The sequence below is a fragment of the Chiloscyllium plagiosum genome, unplaced genomic scaffold, assembly GCF_037043375.1.
Source record: "Chiloscyllium plagiosum isolate Xiang-an unplaced genomic scaffold, Cpla_swu_hap1 HiC_scaffold_11, whole genome shotgun sequence".
Classification (NCBI taxonomy): domain Eukaryota; kingdom Metazoa; phylum Chordata; class Chondrichthyes; order Orectolobiformes; family Hemiscylliidae; genus Chiloscyllium; species Chiloscyllium plagiosum.
In genome coordinates, this window is record NW_028270149.1 from 66,908,772 (window position 1) to 66,930,155 (window position 21,384).

Here is a 21,384-nt window from a genome sequence, read left to right on the forward strand (position 1 = left end):
ATCAGTGCACATGCATTTCACTCTTACCAGTCACCTCCAATTCTGTCAGTCTGGTTACTGTTGTCACTTTGTAATAAGGTGAGATCCACACTGCTGTGAGTGAACAGGCTGAATTGAACACAACGACACACAGAGGATGATAAGAAAGGACATCTGATCTGGAGCCCTAAAAACTTTGCCTCCAATTCTATGGAATCATAAAAGTTGATAATAAGATAATCTTAAAGTTTTTGTGTATGATCTTCTTGTAGTAATCAGAATAAAATTAATGAGTTAAGAACGCAAATCGAGATAAATTGGCATAATTTGGTGGTGATTGCTGCAATATGGTTCCAGAGAGACCAAGACTGGGAGCTGAATATCCAAGGATATGCAGTGTTTCAGAAGAATAAACAGAAAGGAGGTAGCTGTCTAATTGGGTGAGCTTCTGAATATTGTGAAATTGTGTCTTATTCTCAGATGTGCCACTTGGCATCCTTTTATGAATTGATCAACCTATATAAAGCATCAATGAACGAATGTGCTGATTCCTCTAGCTATAAATCACTCACAAAGCTCTCTGAGGAATTCAATGTTACTTGAGTGAGAGAATATCTGCTAAAGCTTCACCAACAGTCACATGGCTACTGAGGTCACTGTTGCATCAGAGCATATCCTGGCATTCACCTACATATACATTAGCCCTATCTCTGCATCCTGTCTCAGTTAATTGCTGTGTTGCTGCTGGAAAAGCATGTGCTCTCATTTTGATGAAGTGGTGTAGCATGTGCCAAATTACCATGGCTCATGAGCCATGTTGTGTCAAGTATCTGCAGGACTCCTCCAGAGCAGGTCAGGCAGTGCAATTATTAATCAGGCACGTGATAAACTACTTGGATGGGTTAGATCAGCTGGTGTACAAAGCAACATGATGCTAATAGCGTGGGTTCAAATTCTGCTTCCCATGAAGGTCCTATCTTCTCAATGCCACCTCTGGCTGGAGGTGTGGTGACCCTCAGGTTAAAACACCACCAGTCATCTCTCTCATTGATGAGAGAATAGCCCTCTAGAGTCCACTGACTTTATCTTTATAATCTACTTGGCACATTTGGTTCAGCAACATTGTTATTATTATGTATGTCGTGCCAAGCAGGCATGATGTGTGGCCTGAAGTTGTAGGCCATATCAAATGATCACTTTTGTCACACAGTCACCTCCGGTTTGCTCTGATAGTTCAAGTGCAAATGATATAGCAGGCTGCTGCAGAATGAAAATGACTGTCAGGTTGTCAAACTTTGACCTGAATGTAACATTGCACGTGAACATTAAGGGATAAAGTCTCTTACTGTTGCAGCGCATCTTTGTTTTGATGTGTGCCAGCTCCAAAGTGACATGCCTGCAATTCCTATGGAGCTCCATGTTTGTTCTGCCTGATCCTTTAGTAAGAGAGAAGAAATGAACTGTCCTTCTCAGAGTTTTAGTGATCCTTACACAACAGGATAATGGTGGACTGGAAAATATTGCAGGGATTGCTTGCTCCATCTATGAGGAAGGCAAATCCATAAAAGTTGGTCGTAGTCAAGGTTGTCTTTAGAACCACTGGCTATATTTTCAACAGTTTGCTTGTAGCTGCAGTGTGGCTGCAACAGGGAACAGAATTCAATAAAGACATCTTTAGTGGAGGAACAGCAGTTAATACATTGTTCATCACCTATGTTTAGGGAGGAGAATTACATCCTGAATGCCCTTGACTAATACAACCAGTTCCACCTCTCTCTTCCAGAAGCTTGTTATATGCTGTGTCCCTTCCACTTTATTTACCTTATCATGTTCCAATGTAAGGAGATGTATACAATAATGTTCATGTCAAAAAACAATTGATTTGCGTTGAATGCTTGAAGAAAGGACAACAATCTACAGTACATGTCACTCCCTATGGACATGCAGGGCTTCAAACAACTCCAAAACCGCTAACCCCTTTGACAATCATACCTTAGTGAGTAAGATCAATCAGAAATGAACCTGAAAGCAGTTCGGGTTATTTTACATGATGGAGAAGGGAAAAGAGTCATATTGAATGATGGGAGAAATTGTAGTGTAATCACTGGAATGGACAAATTGAGCCAATCATCATTTTTGTGTAACTCTATGCAATATTTTGTACAATCAACATTTTCAGGTATGAGATATATTTTGTGCATATCCTGCTATTATGATGTAAGTAGGTTCCACAATGGTAATCACTTTGAGTAAGATAGCTATTCCTTTATGTTTTTTTTCATATTAATGAGTATAAGTTGGTGGTAGTGAAGTCCTGTGGGTGGAATTTGTCTCGTGATCTTTAATTGAAACCTCACAGAAGAATGGTGTGACAGATCTTGGAAGAAGTTTAAATGTTGAGGAGAACAGTGCAGAATATCAAAGGGTATTGACAAGTTGATAAAGTGGGCGAATAGATAGCAGATGAGGACCATACGACCATAAGACATAGGAGCAGAAATTAGGCCATTCAGTCCATCGGGTCTGCTCTGCTATTCAAGCATGGTTGCTAAGTTTTTCAATCCCATTCTCCCGCTTCCTCTCTATAACCATTGATCCCCTTAATACTCAAGAACCTAGCTATCTCAGTCTTAAATATACTCAATGACCTGGCCTCCATAGCCTTCTGTGGCAGTGAATTCTATAGATTCACCACACTCTGGCTGAAGAACTTTCCTCTTATCTCCATTCAAAAAGGTCTTCCCTTTATTCCAAGACTGTAACCCCAGGTCCTAGTCTCTCCTACCAATAGAAACATCTTCCCAACATCTACTCCATCCAGGCCATTCAGTATTCTGTATATTACAGTTAGATTCCCCCCTCATCCTGCTAAACTTCATCGAGTATAGACCCAGAGTCCTCAAATATTCCTCAGATGTTAAGCTATTCATTCCTGGTACCATTCTCGTGAGAAGTATGATGTAATACTATTTGGTACAAAGAACATGGAAATCTATTCTATTCAAAAGGGTGTGCAAGAGCACAGAGACTTGGGAGTATATTTAGCTAAGTCATTGAAGGTGTCACAGCAGATAGAGAGCTAATTAAAAAAAGGGAATAGTATTCTTAAATAGGGGCATTGGGTATAGAGCAGAGAGGTTGTATTGAATTGATATAGACAGTGGTTCCAGCTCAGTTGGAATATTGTGAGCAGTTGTTAGTGTTAAATTTGAGAGAATATGTGAACACATTGAAAAGAGTGTTTACTTGATGGTTCCAGGGATGAGAAAATTCAATTACAAGGAAAGATTGGAGAAGTTGTAACTGTTTCTGTGGAAAGGAGAAGTCAGAGGGGAGATATGATAGAAGTTTCAAAGTCACAAGGAGTTTGGACAGAACGGAAAGGGATGTACTGTGTCAACTTGAAAAGTGATTGAGAACCAGAAAGCACCATTTTAAAGTGTTTTGCAAAAGAAGTAAATGCAAGATAATTTTAAAAAATGGTTTTGCACAGCAAGTGACCAGGTTTGGAATGCATTGCCTTGAAGTGTGGTGAAGACAAGTTCAACTAAGGCACTGAAGAGCATGTTTGATGATCATTTCAAGAAAAACAATGTTCAGGATTATGAGAAAAAGGTAAGCGCCTGGCACGTAGTGAAAATACTCAAAACCAGTGCAGAAACAATGAGCCAAACTGCCTCTTTTTGTATCATAAGAATTTCATGATTCTGTATACCTTGACTGAAAACAATATTATGGGTATGAGACTGAGAAAACACTTTGGGTACTTAGTCTAGATATAAGCCTGCTGGAATTTTCAAGACTGCAAATTAATTTAAACCTGTACTGACACCATGAGCAAAAGGGGAACCTCTTGTGTGTTCATTATAATCATAAAAATGACTCCTCTGCTCTAGTATTGGAGATTAAGAAGGATATTAGAGTTAACATCCCAAGATAACAGCTGGTTATCCCATACCTTGGGGTGTGGCCCAGAGATACTGCACCTGGAAGGATCTTAAAGAGGACAGTGAGCCATTAAAAACAAAATAAATGGGCCAATACCAAGTATTACATTATATGGCATATCACCATTGCAAAAAATGGATATGAAAGGAAACTTTGACAAGGATTTGTTGCTGCAGTGAGTAGAGTGATTGAGTTAACCAAATCTGAAGATGTCAAGGGTCGACGACCTGAGGTTGACCCCAGCTCACAGAATGTTTGAGTACTCCGTGCTAGTGTGAGGAAGCACTATTGCTTCGTAGTTTATAAAAGGTGTCCGACATTTAGTGGAACAGTACCCAAGTTCTTGTATGCCATTGATTTCTAGAATAAAGGAAGGAATCTTTTGGACCAGGGAAAGAGTCTTGCACCATGTAACTTTATCCTAATATTTCCTACTGATTCTTATTGAGCGGGAGAATAGAGTTTAGCCTCAGTGCTCCTGTCCACACTTTGAACCTGGACATCTATTCTTCCAAACCTGCTTTCTTGCATCTTAATACCAGCTGTACTTTCTGTAGTAACTTTAAATATCATCTACCTGTATTGGATGTCGGATGGGCATTTATATCATATTATCAAAATTTAATTTAATTTCTCCAAGCTGCTGAAATCCACTCAAGCAAGATTATATCTTTGTATTTGGTTCATTCACTATATATTAAAGCTTATGACCATCTGTAGGTAACTTGCAGAACATTAGCATGTTAATGCAATTAATAATCCAGGAAACATTACTTCAAATTTCAACCCAGCAGTTGAGAATTTGCATTCAGTTTCAAATATGTGAAAACAAAACTACTATCATTTAAAAACAAAGCAAATTTAAACCAATTCACTTTTATCTCATAGGGAAGGAAAGTTGATGTTCTTACCTGATCTGGTCCATATTTAACATGAGTGACCAAGGAAGTTATTTAGTTGTTTCAAACTCCTATGAGTGGGATACTGACTAATATTCTCAATGCTACCAAGAGACCATCTAAAGAAGCATGGGCGGCATGGTGGCACAGTGGTAAGCACTGTTGCCTCACAGCGCCAGAGACCTGGGTTCAATTCCCGCCTCAGGCAACTGACTGTGTGGAGTTTGCACATTCTCCCCGTGGGTGCTCCGGTTTCCTCCCACAGTCCAAAAAAAAATGTGCAGGTCAGGTGAATTGGCCATGCTAAATTGCCCGTAGTGTTAGGTAAGGGGTAAATGTAGGGGAATGGGTCTGGGTGGGTTGCGCTTCGGCGGGTCAGTGTGGACTTGTTGGGCCGAAGGGCCTGTTTCCACACGGTAAGTAATCTAATCTAATCTAAACCCAAGTTGTTTATCTGTAACAGTACAAATGATATCCTGTCTAAAACAGTGGACCGAATTTTCCCTCTGGGGTGAGAGATATAGATTGGAATTGTTGCCCTCTGATAAACAATCACTAATGTCATGAGGGATTCCCTAAATTGGCCAAGAGACAGCTTAACAGCCCAATTAAGGATAGTGAGGAAGCTCTTCAAGCTGGGCAGCTACCTTCCAGACCGAAAAGTGCAACAAAGAACAGAGAAAGTTTACAGCTCAGGAACAGGCCCTTCAGTCTTCAAGCCTGAGCTGATCCAAATGTACTGTCTAAACCTGTCGGTCAATTCCTAAGCATCTGTATCCCTCTGCTCCCCACCTACTCCCGGATCTGTCCAGACGCATCTTAAATTAATCTACCATGCCTGCCTCTACCACCTCTGCTGGCAACGTGTTCCAAACGCCCACCACCCTCTGTGTGAAGTACTTGCCGTGTGTATCCCCCTTAAACTTTCCACCTCTCACCTTGAAAGCATGTCCTCTCGTTATTGAATCCTTCACCCTGGAAAAAAGCTTGTCTCTTTCCACCCTGTCTATATCCTTCATGATTTTGTAAACCTCAATCCGGACCCCCTCAATCTCCTTTTTTATAATGAAATTAAACCTAACCTACTCAACCTCTCTTTACAACTAGAACCTTCCATACCAGGCAACATCCTCATAAATCTTCTCTGCACCTTCTCCAAAGCATCCACATCCTTTTGGTAGTGTGGTGACCAGAACTGTACACAATATTCTAAATGCGGCCGAACCAATGTCTTGTACAATTTTAACATGACTTGCCAGCTCTTAAACTCAATACCCCGTCCAGTGAAGGCAAGCATACTATATGCCTGCTTGACCACTCTATTCACCTGTGCAGCAACCTTTAGGGTACAATGGACCTGCCCATCAACTTTTCCCAAGGCTCTTCCATTCATTGTATAATTCCCTCTAGAATTAGACTTGCCTAAATGCATCACCTCACATTTGTCTGGATTGAAAGCCATCTGCCACTTTTCTGCCCAACTCTCCAGTCTGTCTGTAACCTCCTGTATTCTCTGACAGTTCCTTATGCTTTCTGCTACTCCACCAATCTTTGTGTTATCTGCAAACTTGTTGATCATAACAACAGTGCCCTCTTCCAGATCATTTATGTATATCAGAAACAACAGTGGCCCCAACACTGACCCCTGTGGAACACCACTGGTCACCTTTCTCCATTTCGAGAAACTCCCTTCAACTACTTCTCTCTGTCTCCTGTTGCTCAACCAGTTCTTTATCCACCAAGCTAGAACACTCTGCAGACCATGTGTCTTCACTTTCTCCATTAGTCTACAATGTGGAACCTTATCAAACGCCTTACTAAAGTCCATGTATATGATATCAACAGCCCTTCCTTCATTTATCAACTTGGTCATTTCCTCGAAGAACTCTGTTAAGTTGGTAAGGCACAATCTCCCCCACACAAAACCATGTCGTCTATCACTGATAAGCTCAATCTTTTCTAAATATAAATAGATCCTATCTCTCAGTACCTTCTCCAGCAACTTCCTCACCACCAAGGTCAGGCTCACTGGTCTGTAGTTACCTGGAATATCCCTACTACCCTTCTTGTACAGGGGGTCAACATAAGCTACCCTCCAGTACTCTGGCACCTCATCTGTATTTAAGGATGCCACAAAGATATCTGTCAGGGCCCCAGCTATTTCCTCTCTCGCCTCCCTCAGCAACCTGGGATAGATCCCATCCAGTCCTGGGGATTTGTCCACCTTAATAACCTCTAGCATATCCAACACATCTTCCCTACTTATGCCAACATGATCCAGACTAATCAAACTTCTATCTCTAATCTCAAGATTCATCATGTTCCTCTCCTCAGTGAACACTGATGCAAAGTAATCATTCAGAAATTCACCCATTCTCTCAGGTTCGACACACAGCCTTCCTTCATTATCTTTTAGTGGACCAATCCTTTCTCTAGTTATCCACTTGCTGCTTATATAAGAATAAAATGCTTTGGGATTTTCCTTAATTCTCCTTGCTAAAGCTATTTTATGACCCCTTTTGTTTAAGATTTATCCTACTCTTCCGATATTTCACCAGGGTCTGTTCTGTTCTTAGCTGCCTAGACCTTATGTACGCTTCCCTTTTCCTCTTGGGTAGTCGCACAATTTCTCCTGTCATCCACTGTTAACGAATCTTGTCCTTCCTATCCTTTGCCTATCCTGCACTACCGTCAAATGTGGACTTCCCTTCAAATAGCTGTGTCCAATCCACATTTCCCAGCACCTGCCTAATTTTGATATAATTGGCTTTGGTCCAGTTTAGTACTCTTCCCTGAGGACCACTCTCTTCTTTATCTACGAGTATTCTAAAACTTACAGAATTGAGGTCACTGTTCCTAAAGAAATCCCCACCACAACTTCTACCACTTGTCCTGGCTCGTTCCCCAGTACCAGGTCCAATATGGCACTTTCCCTTGATGGTCTGTTGACATACTGCTCTAGAAAACTCTCCTGGATGTTTCATACAAATTCTACTCCATCCAGACCTCTGACGTTAAGTATATCCCAGTCAATGTTGGGAAAATTAAAATCTCCCATCACCACTACCCTATTGCCTCTACATCTATTCATAATCTGTTTACCTATTTGTTCTTCTACCTCACACTCACTGCTGGGAGGTCTGTAATACAGACCCAACAATTTAACTGCACCCTTCTTATTTCTCAGCTCCACCCATAATGCCTTACTACCCAACACTGCCATTGTGTCCTCCTTTAGCACAGCAGTGATATCGTCCCTGACCAGCAATGCAACTCCACCCCCTCTTTTACTTCCCTCCCTGTCCTGTCTGAAGCGTCTATATCCTGGAACATTTAGTTGCCCATCATCACACCTTCCTTCAACCAAGTCTCTGTGATGGCAATAATGTCATACTCCCAGGCACCAATCCAAGCCCTAAGTTCATCTGCCTTACACACTATATTCCTTGCATTAAAGTAGATGCATTTCAGGCCACCAGTTCTTTTGTGCTCACCTGCTCTCTGCCTGCTCTTCTCTTTATTAATGTTACCTTCATAATTCTTACAGTCTCCAGTCTCCACCTCGCTGCCTACTTGTTTTCTCATCTGGTTCCCAGTCCCCTCCCACATTAGTTTAAAACCTCCCCAACAACAGTAGTAAAAACTGCCCCAAGGACATTGGTTCCGTTCTGGGTCAGATGTAGACAGTTGCAATGGAACTTAAGAAAGAGAGAGGGTGCTTCACAGTGGAAGTAACCATTCTACAATTGTTTAAACATAAATCCTAAAATAATTTTAAAACTATTTTGAAGACATGTAAGGAGCAAGAGTGAGGGTGAGGAACCCCTCAGCAGTATGCCTATGTTTGCCTCTGCAGCCAGGTGGACAGAAAGGGATGTTAGATAATTCCAATCAGCCATCTTTAATGGACACCAAAAGGGTCTTAGTAAGTCTATCATAGAATGAATGCGATTGCCACATAAGATTCAAATAGTGAAATTAATATTTTACAGGCCAAAGTCACAAAATGTCAGTACATTAACTTAGCAAATATGAATGGAAATAAAAGTGTCCTCGCACTGTCATTTCTCAGTTCAATTAGCGTAAAACCACTTGGAAATCTGTTGATAGATGTATCATTTCAAACTTTGTAGGCAATAGCCTGAAGATTAATTTGGACGTAAAATTGAGATCTTATTTCAGAGGACTTGCCATCCAGCCATCTCTTGTCACAGGCAGAATTTTGTTCAGCACTCCAATGTGTGTGGATGAATGAGATAGCTCAGGCTTCAAACTTCTCTACATTTATCATCTATGTTCCTCTATCAAGAGATAATACTTTTGGAGAACTATTTAATGTACAGTGAAATTTAATAAGTCATAAAAATGAGAGAGTGCTTCAGAGAATGAGGGCTGACTTTGACATTCTTCCAGAAAGTTATATTACAAGGGTAGAGAAGGCCATCGTTTGCAATCCTAATATGGGCATGAAAATTAAATCTTATTAAAAATACTTAAAGCAGGTAATAATCAAAATGCCCTTGTAAATGAGACATTTACATCAATATCGCAAGTAATAGAGTAGGGGAAGGAAGGGGGAGGGGGAATCAGAAAATGGAAAAGGTCAATGCTGAGTGAAAAATTTAATAACTTTACTATATGGCAATATTTAAAAAGTTCTCTGACAGGAAAAGGATTCATTGTGTATAAACATCCTTCCCTCTCCCATGATGCCACTGCAGACACCCATCCAGTTCAATAAAGACGTGGCTCAAACCACGTTGTCCTGTGTCTATGTAGCATGGTGCTATCCTGGAACTGAGATTCAATGTTGAATAGCTGTATAGAAGCTCAGCTGAATGAAACCAAATAGGCAGTTTTTCCACTCATAATGACAACATGATGAAATTATGATGGATGTAATTAACAAACCAGAGCAGCTATGAGTGCAACACATTTATTATTATTGAGAAGAGATTGCTTCAAAGTGCATTCCACTGTAAATTTCTTCAAAGATCAACAAAACACAGATTGTAGAAATGTTGACAGCTTGAAAGGATGCTTTGAGCCCTAAGCAAGTGTAGCATATGACTACTTCATGTTCAAGATAAGAGTTTGAGTTAAAAGAGATCCAACCAATCCATATGTGACTGCATTAACACAGCTCTTTGAACCCTGTGAATTCAGGCATTTCAAAAATGATGAAATCAATGATAGGATCATCTTCGACATCGGAGATCCTACAATAACAGCACCGCAGGTAAAGGAAGCGAATCTGACTCTTGAAGAATTGATAAACATATGCACAGGCTCTGAACTTTGTAAATCAAAAGCTGCAGCATATACATGGGAGAACAGATGAATATGTCCACAATGTGGAGAAGCAGCTCCAATCTGTTTTCTATGTTGATAAGCAGCTCAGTATTTTCAAAAAGAAATCCTCAAAGTTCAAGCACAATGAATTGGAAGAAATAAACAAAAATCCACAGAAAGGCCAATGATAAAGAAATCAAGACCAAAAGATAAGTTATATCATTTCACATCACTGTGAAAATTTTTTTACCGTCAAGAAACTAAACCATTTTGCATGCAAGTGTTTACCCAGGGGAAAAAAAATGACATCAAACTTCAGTTCTGATGGCACTGATCGTAACCTGAAGGTGGAGGGTTTGAGTTGGAATGAGAGGTTAGATATTTTGGGACGTTTTTCCCTGGAGTATAGCTGGGCAAAGGTTGTAGCAGCTGCCAGATCAGTTAAAACATCAGCTGGCACATAAATAACTTGCATAGTTGTAATTGATACTTTTTTGTTGGTGGCAATTCGCTCTTGCATTATACACACGTCAGTGGCCAGAGTTGGTTGACAACCAGCTGCAGAAGGAATATGTCCAAGATGACCTTGTGGAAGTTTATGAAATCATGAGAGGCTTAGATAAGGTGAATAGCAAAGGTCTCTTCCCCATGGTAAGGGAGTTGAAAACTATAAGGTGTAGATTTAAGGTGAGAAGGGAAAGACTTAAACTGGACCTCAGGGGCAGCATTTTCACAGAGAAGATAGTGAGTATATGGAACAAGCTGCCAGAGTAAGTGGTAAAAACTAGTACAATTAGAACATTCAAAAGATATTTGGACAGGTACCTGGTTAGGAAAGATTTAGAGAAATATGGGTCAAATGCAAGCATTTGGGACTCGTTCAGTTTAAGAAACCTAGGTAGCATGGACAACTTGGACCAAAGGATCAGTTGCCATGCTGTATGACTCTATGATTCTTTGACCCCACGTCAAATAATTTTATGCAGGTGATGCACAAGTTAGAAATGGAAATGGCACCTTAACTCAAAGAAAGCTTACAAGTAAAATATTATTTGAGTTAACATTGCGCTGTTTAATGTTAAATGGGGACTACCTGCATATTTCTTGCAATTAACAGCACAAAACAAAACAAATTGGTTATTATTTTGTTGCAAGCGTGTAGGTGGTTGCAAATTAATTGTGGTGTTTCCTGCATGAAACAATGATTATGTATCAAAAGATTTTGTGGGCGGCGCGGTGGCACAGTGGTTAGCACTGCTGCCTCACAGCGCCAGAGACCCGGGTTCAATTCCCGCCTCAGGCGACTGACTGTGTGGAGTTTGCACGTTCTCCCCGTGTCTGTGTGGGCTTCCTCCGGGTGCTCTGGTTTCCTCCCACAGTCCAAAGATGTGCAGGTCAGGTGAATTGGCCATGCAAAATTGCCCGTAGTGTTAGGTAAGGGGTACATGTAGGGGTATGGGTGGGTTGCGCTTCGGCGGGGCGGTGTGGATTTGTTGGGCCAAAGGGCCTGTTTCCACACTGTAAGTAATCTAATCTAATCTAATTTTCATTTACCATAAAGCCGTTGAATGTTCGGTAGTTGTTAAAATTGTTATGTAATTGAAAATCTCTGACAGCTGTTGAAGTAGAATTAGGTGACCAAGCATGAAAAAGAAAACTATTTGACCTCAACCTCACATATCTACCTTCAGAGGCATTTCTCGATGACCATATTACTCAGTGAGAATATTGCATAGTCCTGGAGGTCACCTTTCAACATGTTGTATGGCATTCCACCATGCTATATAAGTTTAGAACAGATCTATAAGTTCCAAGCTGAGTATTCATGAGGCTCTGTAATCTACAATTAGCAGTGGAATTGGATTCAATTAAAACCTCTAACCTTATAGTTTGGTATATCTCACTCTATGATTAACATCAGCTAAAAGGACCAAACCAGATTCAATGAAGAAGAGCAGAACAAGGCATGACAAAAATGATGTGATGCGACGACATATGATGGTATGTAAGCCAAATGAATGTTGTGGATGGATCTAGACAATTCTACAATCAAATCATACTGCTGCTGTGCTTACATATTATGTTGTGAATGGTAGTAGGCAATTTAAGAAATGATTAGAGGAACAGTCTTCATGACTATCCCCAACCATTAATGATGGAGGAATCCAGCATGTGAATGAGAAAGACAAAGCAAAAGAGTTCTGCTTGAAACCATCTTCAGCAGGAATTCCTGAGAGGATGATACTGAGCAAGTTAGAAAGCTACAAAAGAATAAGTTCCATTTTTACTTCTTTATCATGATATATTGGGAACTCAAGGGTTAAACATTCCACTGCTAAAAGGACTCACTGCAGTATTAGGTTAAAAATAACACCGCCAGGTTATAGTGCAACAGGTTTATTTGGAAGCACTAACATCGGCTGCTCCTTCATTCACAACCACGAAAGTCTGGATTGAACAGAACAGAGTAGTAAGGGTGCCCAGGGCTATTTTACCCCAGACTGCTCCTTGTGTTCGGCCAGACAATCTGTCCCTCGCCCAGTGGAACCTCGAAGAGGTTGAACGAACCACCCGGACCCAGCTTGTAAGGTAGGAAAGTTTTTGTCAGATTGCTCATAATTGCTGAGGGGTGACTTTGGCTAGTCCTGATTGTTCCTGCAGGAAAAAGGTCAGGACTGGGGACCCCAGTTAGGGAAGTGGTCATCACTACCTGATGGATTCTGTTTAGGGAGCTGCCTGTTTCGGATATGGCAGGTGGAAATGAATATATAATAAGGAAAGAGGGCAGTAAATTTCTCACCCTGCAGTATTGATTGGCCAGTGGAAATAGTTTAAAACAGAGCAAGGAGTCATAAGGGAAAATGGGACAATCCCTCTATGTAGCTGGGAAGGGGAACAATCAGTGACGAAAATACCTGATCAGGAAAATGTTATAGGGGTTGTAGGTCCCTCAGAGAGATTGGTCATTTTGGTAAATTGTTATATAAAAACTAAAGGATGTCCACTTTGAATTTTTGAGTGATTGTGATGGTATGTGTGGTGAATTGATTCCAAAACTATGACTTAGCACTTTTAATTGCAATTGCATTAGAATAATTGACCAGGATGCCAGTGTTTAGTCCTGTCTGTGCGGGTTTTGTGTTGTTGCTTGTTCTTTGTTTACCTTCAGAATGCTGCGCTGAACTCTAAAATGCCAGGGAAAGGCTGCCCTCTGGGAGCAGTAAGTCTTGTCTCACTGAAAAGGGCGGCCAGTATTGGTCTGCTGTCTCACTGAGGATACAGAAGGACGCTGCTGCAAGAGTAAGGTTGGGGGAGAGAGGAAATATATGGGGTGTGTGTGGAGATCCTTTGTGGGGGAGGATTCATGTGACCCAATGCCTGGATGCATTTCGGAAGGTGGCTGGGGGGCATTAGTCCCCCAGCATCCCGAGGGCTCTTTCGGGAAGCCTTCGCACCGCCCTATTCCCCTCAGAACCCCCAAAGTTACCATCAGTGCTGAACAATCTGACCCTCGGGTGGACCAGGTCGCTGCTTTGGTCCCTCCCGGCCAGGCGGGAGGAGGCTGTTACAATTCTCAATACTGCCCGACAAGTTACTCATGTCCGTTCTCAACAGGGTCCTAGTGTCCGGATGGGAGGTGCAGGTGATTTGTGAAGCCTATCTGCTCATTTCTTAACAAAACATCTAAACCTAACATTGAGGAAAATCACTTCAGGCTAAGCATTTGTTCATTAAGTTGAGGAATTACAGTGAACTTTATATAGTTTAATTCAAAACATTGTAAAACAGTATAAAGGTGGATCTGGATATACCAAACCAACGATATTGTTTTCCAAAAATGATACTGGCTGAATTAAATTTTTATTTCAGACTCGTTTATCTCCTCTTAATTTTAAGACTGCTACATCTCCTTTGTAAGTATGGAGTGCCAGTTGTTGCTTTATTTTGTCAATGTCCCTTCCTCACTGAGAATTGAAGTGTCAGTTCAACATTATCTTGCAAAACAAATCATGTAACAAAGGTTAAGATACTGTTGTAAATATCTATGTCTTTGGATTATTCATTATTTGTGCATATGAGTCATCTTGACAAGACTTTTATTAATGTTGCTGTAGTCATATCACAGCCTAGGGCATTGGTCATTTATAATGACTGATCAGAACTGCTTTAAAAAAAACAAATTGGGGATTTAAATTGAAAGACGGGAACCAGGTAATTATAACGGAGTTCAGAGTTGGAAACTGCACATTTTACATTATAGCATTGGATATTGATTAAATGAATTTCCAGTTTTATATTGAAGAGCCTTAAACTCCAACTCGTTAGGAAAAAGCTTGTGATTTGGTCAGCTGAGTGGGATATGCACGTAATTGAACAATCCTGCTACAATTTCATATATACACAACACTAAGCAGATTTGAATCATCTCTGTGACTTTGAAAAGTGTTTGTTCGTTCTTATTACTTCACAGTGCGATGTCTAGTCACTTGTTTAGTTTCCATCTCTCATTAAATATGCTTATTACTCAATATTTTAAAACAATTTGTAATATCCTGAACTACATTCTCAGTTAATTAACTAATTAATTAATTAACAAGGCTTTATACCTTTCCACATTGTCAGTGATCTGTGTCATTGCCTCATGGTTACTTTAAAGCATAGCAAATCTAATTAATGGGATTCTTTACACTACTATTTCTGGACAATATGGAGGCAATACTTCTCTTAGAAGTTGAAATTCGATGTATTAATGACATGCTAAAAAAGGGGAACAGGAGAAACAGTATAAAGAAGCTAAAGCTGAGTAAGATAAACAAGAGGGGTTAAAGCAACAAAGTTCTAGAAAGAATCTAAGCACTTCTCGGGATCCCGATCTCAGGTCTGGCTTACCAACCCTGTTTGAGGAGGGGGGGAATGATACCGAGGTAGAGGGGAAATAGGGGATGATGCCCTAGTGTGCCAGCACCTCCCATTGAGCCAACTATGACTCCGTCCCCGCTGCTGTACCCGAGTCCCAAGAAATTCTGTATAGCTGATCGGGTTAAGATACGCTCCAGTAAACCAGCGGCACCCTGTTACCTTTGCACTGGAGTTCACCATCTCCATGTCACCCCGCTAAAACAATACTCCCCATAAGATAGCTACCGAATCCCAAGGCAGATGAGCCACCAACTATCCAGGTCTATGTCCCCTGGAAACCCCAATAAATGATCGCAATAACGAATTAGGCTCTGGGTCCTAAAGATAAACCTGCCCAATTCGCTCAATACATCTGGTGCACAATTCAAATGAACTATGCAACACACCGGGATCTGTTTGGCCTCTGTTGTAAAATCTTGTCATCAGAAGTTACTAAGTGGCAGGAACAAATGGGTGAGAATGACAGAAAGGGCCCAGTTCACACTTATGAGGATTTAAATGACAGATTGAAAGAAGACACTCAAGTGAACCAAATTGTCCAGTCATTAGAGCGTGCCCTGCAGCAGCCTATCAACATTATCAAGGTCCTGGACTACAGACCCAAGGTGAGAGAGAATGGGGGAGACTTTTGGGAAAGATTTGTTGCCTGATATGGGACCTTTGCTGGGGAATCAAGCTTTTAACTGCGGCAAGGCGCACCATTGTTTAACTCAATGGTTCTACAAAGTGTCTCTAAGTGTTGCTGACATGATGCATACAAAAAATATGGACTGGTCTGAAAACACCAGGTCAGAGGTGAGGAGAGCCGTTACTTGTTACTGGGATGGTCAGAACGACCTCAAGTTGTGTTCGAAAGGTCACATAAAACTGAGTTTGTTCAGCTGCCCCACAATCACAATACACCTAAAGCCAGTACTGATGAATTTCACTGGGACCGGAATGCCACAGACCTGCCACTTGAACATGCGGAGTTCACTTATGTGGATGGCAGCTCCTTTATTTCACCTACAGGTCAGTGATGCTCCGGGTATGTGATTGCTACAGATCCTGAAGTGAACATGCAAGCTTTGAGACTCCACTCTCAGCACAGAAGGCCAAGTTGTTTGCCCTCACACAGGCTTGCATCCTGGCGGAAGGGAAATTGTCCAATATTTATACCGACTCTCGTTATGCTTTCGGTGTTGCCCATGAATGGCGCTTTATGGGAGCATAGGGGATTTTTAACCCTCATGGGGCTACCCATTAGTAATGCTGTTTTTGTGCATAGTCTTTTGCAAGCCTCATAGTTACCGTCCAATCTAGCAGTGATCAAATACTCAGCCCACACTGGTGCCACTGACAGAATCTCCAAGGGCAATGTGCAAGTAGATGCCACCGCTAATCAGGCAGCCTTATACCCCACTCTCCTGCTTACATTGGGCTCACAGCAACACCTCATTACAAAAAGTATGAGGACGAGTATGCCAGACCTGGATGAGATAAATAACTTACAGGGGGACGCCCCTGCAGAGAAACCATAGACGGTGGTCACAGACTGGGTGCACCCTTGATGTTCATAGCAAACTGTGGATGACCTCTACAGGACAGGTCTGTGTTCCTTCTTTTATTTTTACCAATATTGGTAGATTGTGTACACAACTGTACACACCTAGGTAAGGAGGGAATGGTCAGCACTTCTCTGACAGAACTGACTGCAAAAGAATCAGCATGGAAACCAACACCGATTAAGGACAAAGATGTTTCCCATACTCGTGACTTTGGCGATTTTGGGGAATATGACCTTGGGAACAGATGGATTTCAAACTGACACCCCTCTGCTTAATGCCTTTTGGCATCTGGCTTATCAGACAGCCCATGTGATGGGGAGAGACACCTGCTACTGGGTATGTGTCCACACGCCACCCCACTTGGGGGTGGGAGGGGGGAATCCCTTTGTGGCCCATATCTTTTCGCTGACACGAACTGGCTGAATGGCTACTGTGGCAAAGCCTTTCTGGTGAACCTGCTAACACCGAAGGCGCACAGGAATGGCAGTTGGCAGGGTATAACCTGACCTTATTCAGGGACTGGTATCAGCCTAATTACAACCGATCACCTAGACATCTCCTGTTGTTCTCAACAACACCATTGACTACATTATTTGTTTCAGGCAGGAAGGAAACTCCTCTAAAGATACTTGTGTTGGGACGAGTAAGTGCTGTTTGGCTATCCCCAGGGTCAAACCTATTCAGAATTTAATGGAATATGACTACTTTGTATTTAATTGGTCTGCTATCCCAAAGAGAACATCAGGCTGCTTCTGGAATAACCTTGTTCCTAGGTTGTGGCGAGTGCACAGTTTCCACCTTAACACTTACAGTGCCACATATTTTATTTGTGAGTTGAAAGCCTACCCCTGGGTCCCTCTGATTGGAGGGAGTTGTATTATATGAGGTATATTGTACCCTGCATTCGTGTTTTGGACAACTTACCCTCACCCCTGAGACTCAGAGTCCCTCACTGGGTTCCTCACCTGGGTGGGAATGTTCTCTTCTCCAACAGGAATCTATTTACATGCCCAAAAAGCTAGTCAGCTCAGGACCATATAGGAAAGGGTTGCCAATGATACGGCTAGTGCTTTAACTGAAATTAATGTGGAACTACTTGCAATTAGGACTGTGAACCACCAGAATCGTTTGGCCCTGGACTTCCTGCTAGCCAAGGAGGGTGGTACCTGTACTATTATTGGGGTGGAGTGCTGCACCAACATCCCTGATGAGTTCACTAATATCACCGACCTCTCTAAACCCATCACACAGGAAACACAGACTCTCCAAACTATTGAAAATGGGTTTAGTGATGACATGGAGTGGTGGCCACTAGGGGGTGTTCTTGGAGAAGTAGGAGACCTGCTGCTCTGTACCAGGATAACGATACTAATTGTAATCGCCTGCATTCCAGAGCTCTGGTGGTTATGGCAACTGTTGTCTGAGTGTTTTTGTTATAGGCTCTAAGGGGACCTATTGATCATCGAATGTTCAATAGGAGGGAATGAGGAAGTTAGAAAGCCACAAAAGAATAAGTTAAATTTTTACTACTTCATCATGACATAAGGGTTAAACTTTCCACTGCTAAAAGGATTCACTTCCGATGCGACTGCATGTCTATTCCAGATTGAGACGGGACATCACAGAAGAGGGGCTGGCTGACTCCCAGAGAACAGAATCCTCTGGAGCCATACTTGTGGATTTCACTTGCAGCCTCAGGCAAAGGTGTTTGTCCTCCCTGAATAAGACTGATAGACTTGGCCATAATCTTATTAACTGCCTCCTGTTCCCATTATCATGCTTCTTCCACCTATGAACATGAACATGGACATGTGAATCTAACAATGAGAACAAAGCAAAGTCCTTCTGTCTAAATCTCTATCCATCAACATATGATTATGAAGAATACGATAACCAGACCCTGTAAAACATTTGCTAGTTATCACAGGAAATTGGCAATCACCAGTCATTGTAAAATTGTAAGTATTTGTTTCAAACAATGTAGCAGCAATCAACCATGTGACTTGTTGACCTCTATTATTCCTATAAAATATCCTGCCTTCGTCTGTTGAGCAGAGGTTCGTTGAGAAGTGCCACCACAAGTAGCCTACATGACTCCTTTGGTGTTACTGAGAATCTCTCGCCGGCTGTCTGATAATAAAGCATCTACCGTTGTATTAAAACTTGAGTCGTCTGAATTTGTGGAAAAAATATATCAACAATACATCCTTCTTGAAATCTTCATCACACATATCAATCTTCAGACAATGCAACTTCATGTATTATCAAGTTATGGCTGAAGGAGCTGAATACTGTAAAGGCAATGGTTCAAAGAACTTTTCTTGAGAACTAGCTACATCTGCCAATAAGCTGTTTCAATACAGTTATAAGACTGGATCTATTTGATAGTGTCGAATAAAACAGTCCAGGTATTCTCTATTCACAAAGAAGCATGAGAAATGCATTTCAGTAAGTTACCTCATCTAAAAACATTGAAGGTGTTGTGGACAGTGTTATAAATTGGCGCTCCCTCAGCAACAAACTAGCCACTATCGTTGAAACTGGTTTCTGACTGGACAACTCAACCACAAACCTAATTGCAAATTTGTTCCAAAACTGAGTGAGAAAAATAATTAGAGGTAGGCTGAAAATCATTGCCCTTGATCAAGGTAGCATTCGACCAAGTGTGACACAGAAAACTGAAGTCAATTTCGATCAGAGAAGGGAAATCTTTCCAATAGCAGAAGTCATGAAAAGCATGAAAGAAAATGTTTGTGATTGACTTCTGGCAATCAACCTAGTCGCAGGACATCAGAGCAACATATAGTCTATGTTTATTTGGCGATGACATCAATGACCTTTCTTCCAATGTAATGTCAGAAGTGGAAATGTTCACTGATTGTTTTCAATATGACACACAACTTCTCAGATCATGGAATCATAGAATCCCTATGGTGTGGAAGCAACGCATTCAGTCCATCAAGTCCATCCCAATCCTCCAAACAGTATCTCACACAGACCCACCCTCCCCAAACCTATCCTTGTAACTATGCATTTCAATGGCTAATCCACCGAGCCTGCACATCCCTGGACACTATGGGGAAAAACCAGCACATCTTTAGACTGTGGGAGAAACCAGGGGACCTGGAGAAAACCCACATAGACATGGGGAGAATGTGCAAACGCCACACAATCATCTGACAGTAGCATTGAACCCGGGTCCCTGTCACTGTGAGGCAGCAGTGCTAATGACTGAGTGACCGTGCCATCCAGATAACGAAATATTCCATGCTTCTGTACAGTAAGACCTCGAAAATATTTGAGTTTGAACATTTGTGTTGTACAAGTGCCAGGCAATGACTATTTTCTTTAACAAAGAGCATGACTGCTTTCTCTTGATATTCATTGAGGTTACCATCACCAAAATCAACCCACTTTCAAGAGCCTGGGGATGACCATTGAACAGAAAGCTAACTGGACAAACAATATAAAGACTGTGGTTACAAGAGCAGGTCACTGAAATTGAAACTGAAGCTCATTGAAATCTAGGGCAAAACTTGGAATAGTTGATCAGCTCCCCAGCCACAGCTTTAAATATTCACTCTTTCCGCACCTTATGAAGTATGTGGCATGCATTGTTTACCATCAGGTGCAACAACTTTCAATTCTGTGACATCTACCACCTCAAAGGATCAGGCTTATGGGAACATGATGACCTCTAAATCACATGACATCCTGGCTTGCAATATATTACATCATCGCTGGCTCAAAACTCCTTGAACACCCTATCATGGGAATGCCTTCACCACATATTCAGCAGGGATTCAAGACAGTGGCTCTCTGCTATCTTATCATTAGCAATTAAGTATAGACATAAATGTTGGCCCTGCCTGTGATGGTTAGAAACCAGAAATGAATAAATTCTTAAGATAAAACAGAGACACAATGGATCCTGCCTAGCTAGTGTAAGGGTTAATGATGAAGGAGAAATAATGCAATATTAATTTAGACAGCACTGTATGTTAATGTAGATACATGTGGCCCTTAAAGTTGATAGAATGTACAAATAATTAAACCCATTATCTCTAAAATAAAAAATCATCTCCTGAGGACTAGTGATCTCAATTTAATAGCGTTAAGCTGCTTACACCACAGTGAGGTTTTCATTGCTAATGCTTCAAGCCTGACGTATAAAGATGCTTCATTTAGCTTGACCATTTTATGATGTAACCTAAATTACTTTTTAAACTTCTGCATCCAATTACATTGAATTGCAGTTTGTTTGCTGGGATGTAAAATGGAAAGTGGAGTTAGTTCAGAGGGAGAAAGTAATGAAGTGTTATGTAGGTCACACTAATTAGAAAACGTTAAACTGACAAAAATCAGCAATGGTGAAGTGGAGAATTGGCAGTGGGAGATGAAGGTAAGATGTTTAGTATTTCTTTTGGCATGATAGCATGAATACAACCTTATTAAACTATCTTCCTGATTTTTAACTAGCTTGTGCCATAATTTTATTTGTTTAATTACAGATGGAGGAATTGACAGTTTGTTCTTTTATTAGAAGAAAATAGAATAAAATTGAATTGAATTTGCATTATTGTTGTATGTATTGAGATGAGTACAATGAAAAGTGTACCAGTTGCCACTTACATGCCATCGTAGGTACAAAGGTATCTAGGTACAGATTCTTCAGTCCAACTTCTTAGGAAAGAAAAATGAGAAAATAAGATAGGAAAAAGTCTTGCATTGCAGATTGTAGGTACAAATTAGAAAACAGAGAAATAAAAAGTTCAGAACAACGGTTCTTTCCAGCCAGC

The 21,384-nt window shown here is 41.1% G+C and overlaps 1 protein-coding gene across 1 annotated transcript in view; it reads left to right on the forward strand.

The window, feature by feature from the left end:
• The first annotated feature begins 12,555 nt into the window (after window positions 1–12,555).
• The window catches only part of LOC122557144 (protocadherin-20-like), a 177,727-nt gene continuing 168,898 nt past the window's right edge, over window positions 12,556–21,384 (forward strand). Inside the window, exon 1 of the mRNA XM_087992146.1 lies at window positions 12,556–12,707. The gene's annotated coding sequence lies outside the window, so the exon portion shown is untranslated. The remainder of the gene's footprint in view (window positions 12,708–21,384) is intronic.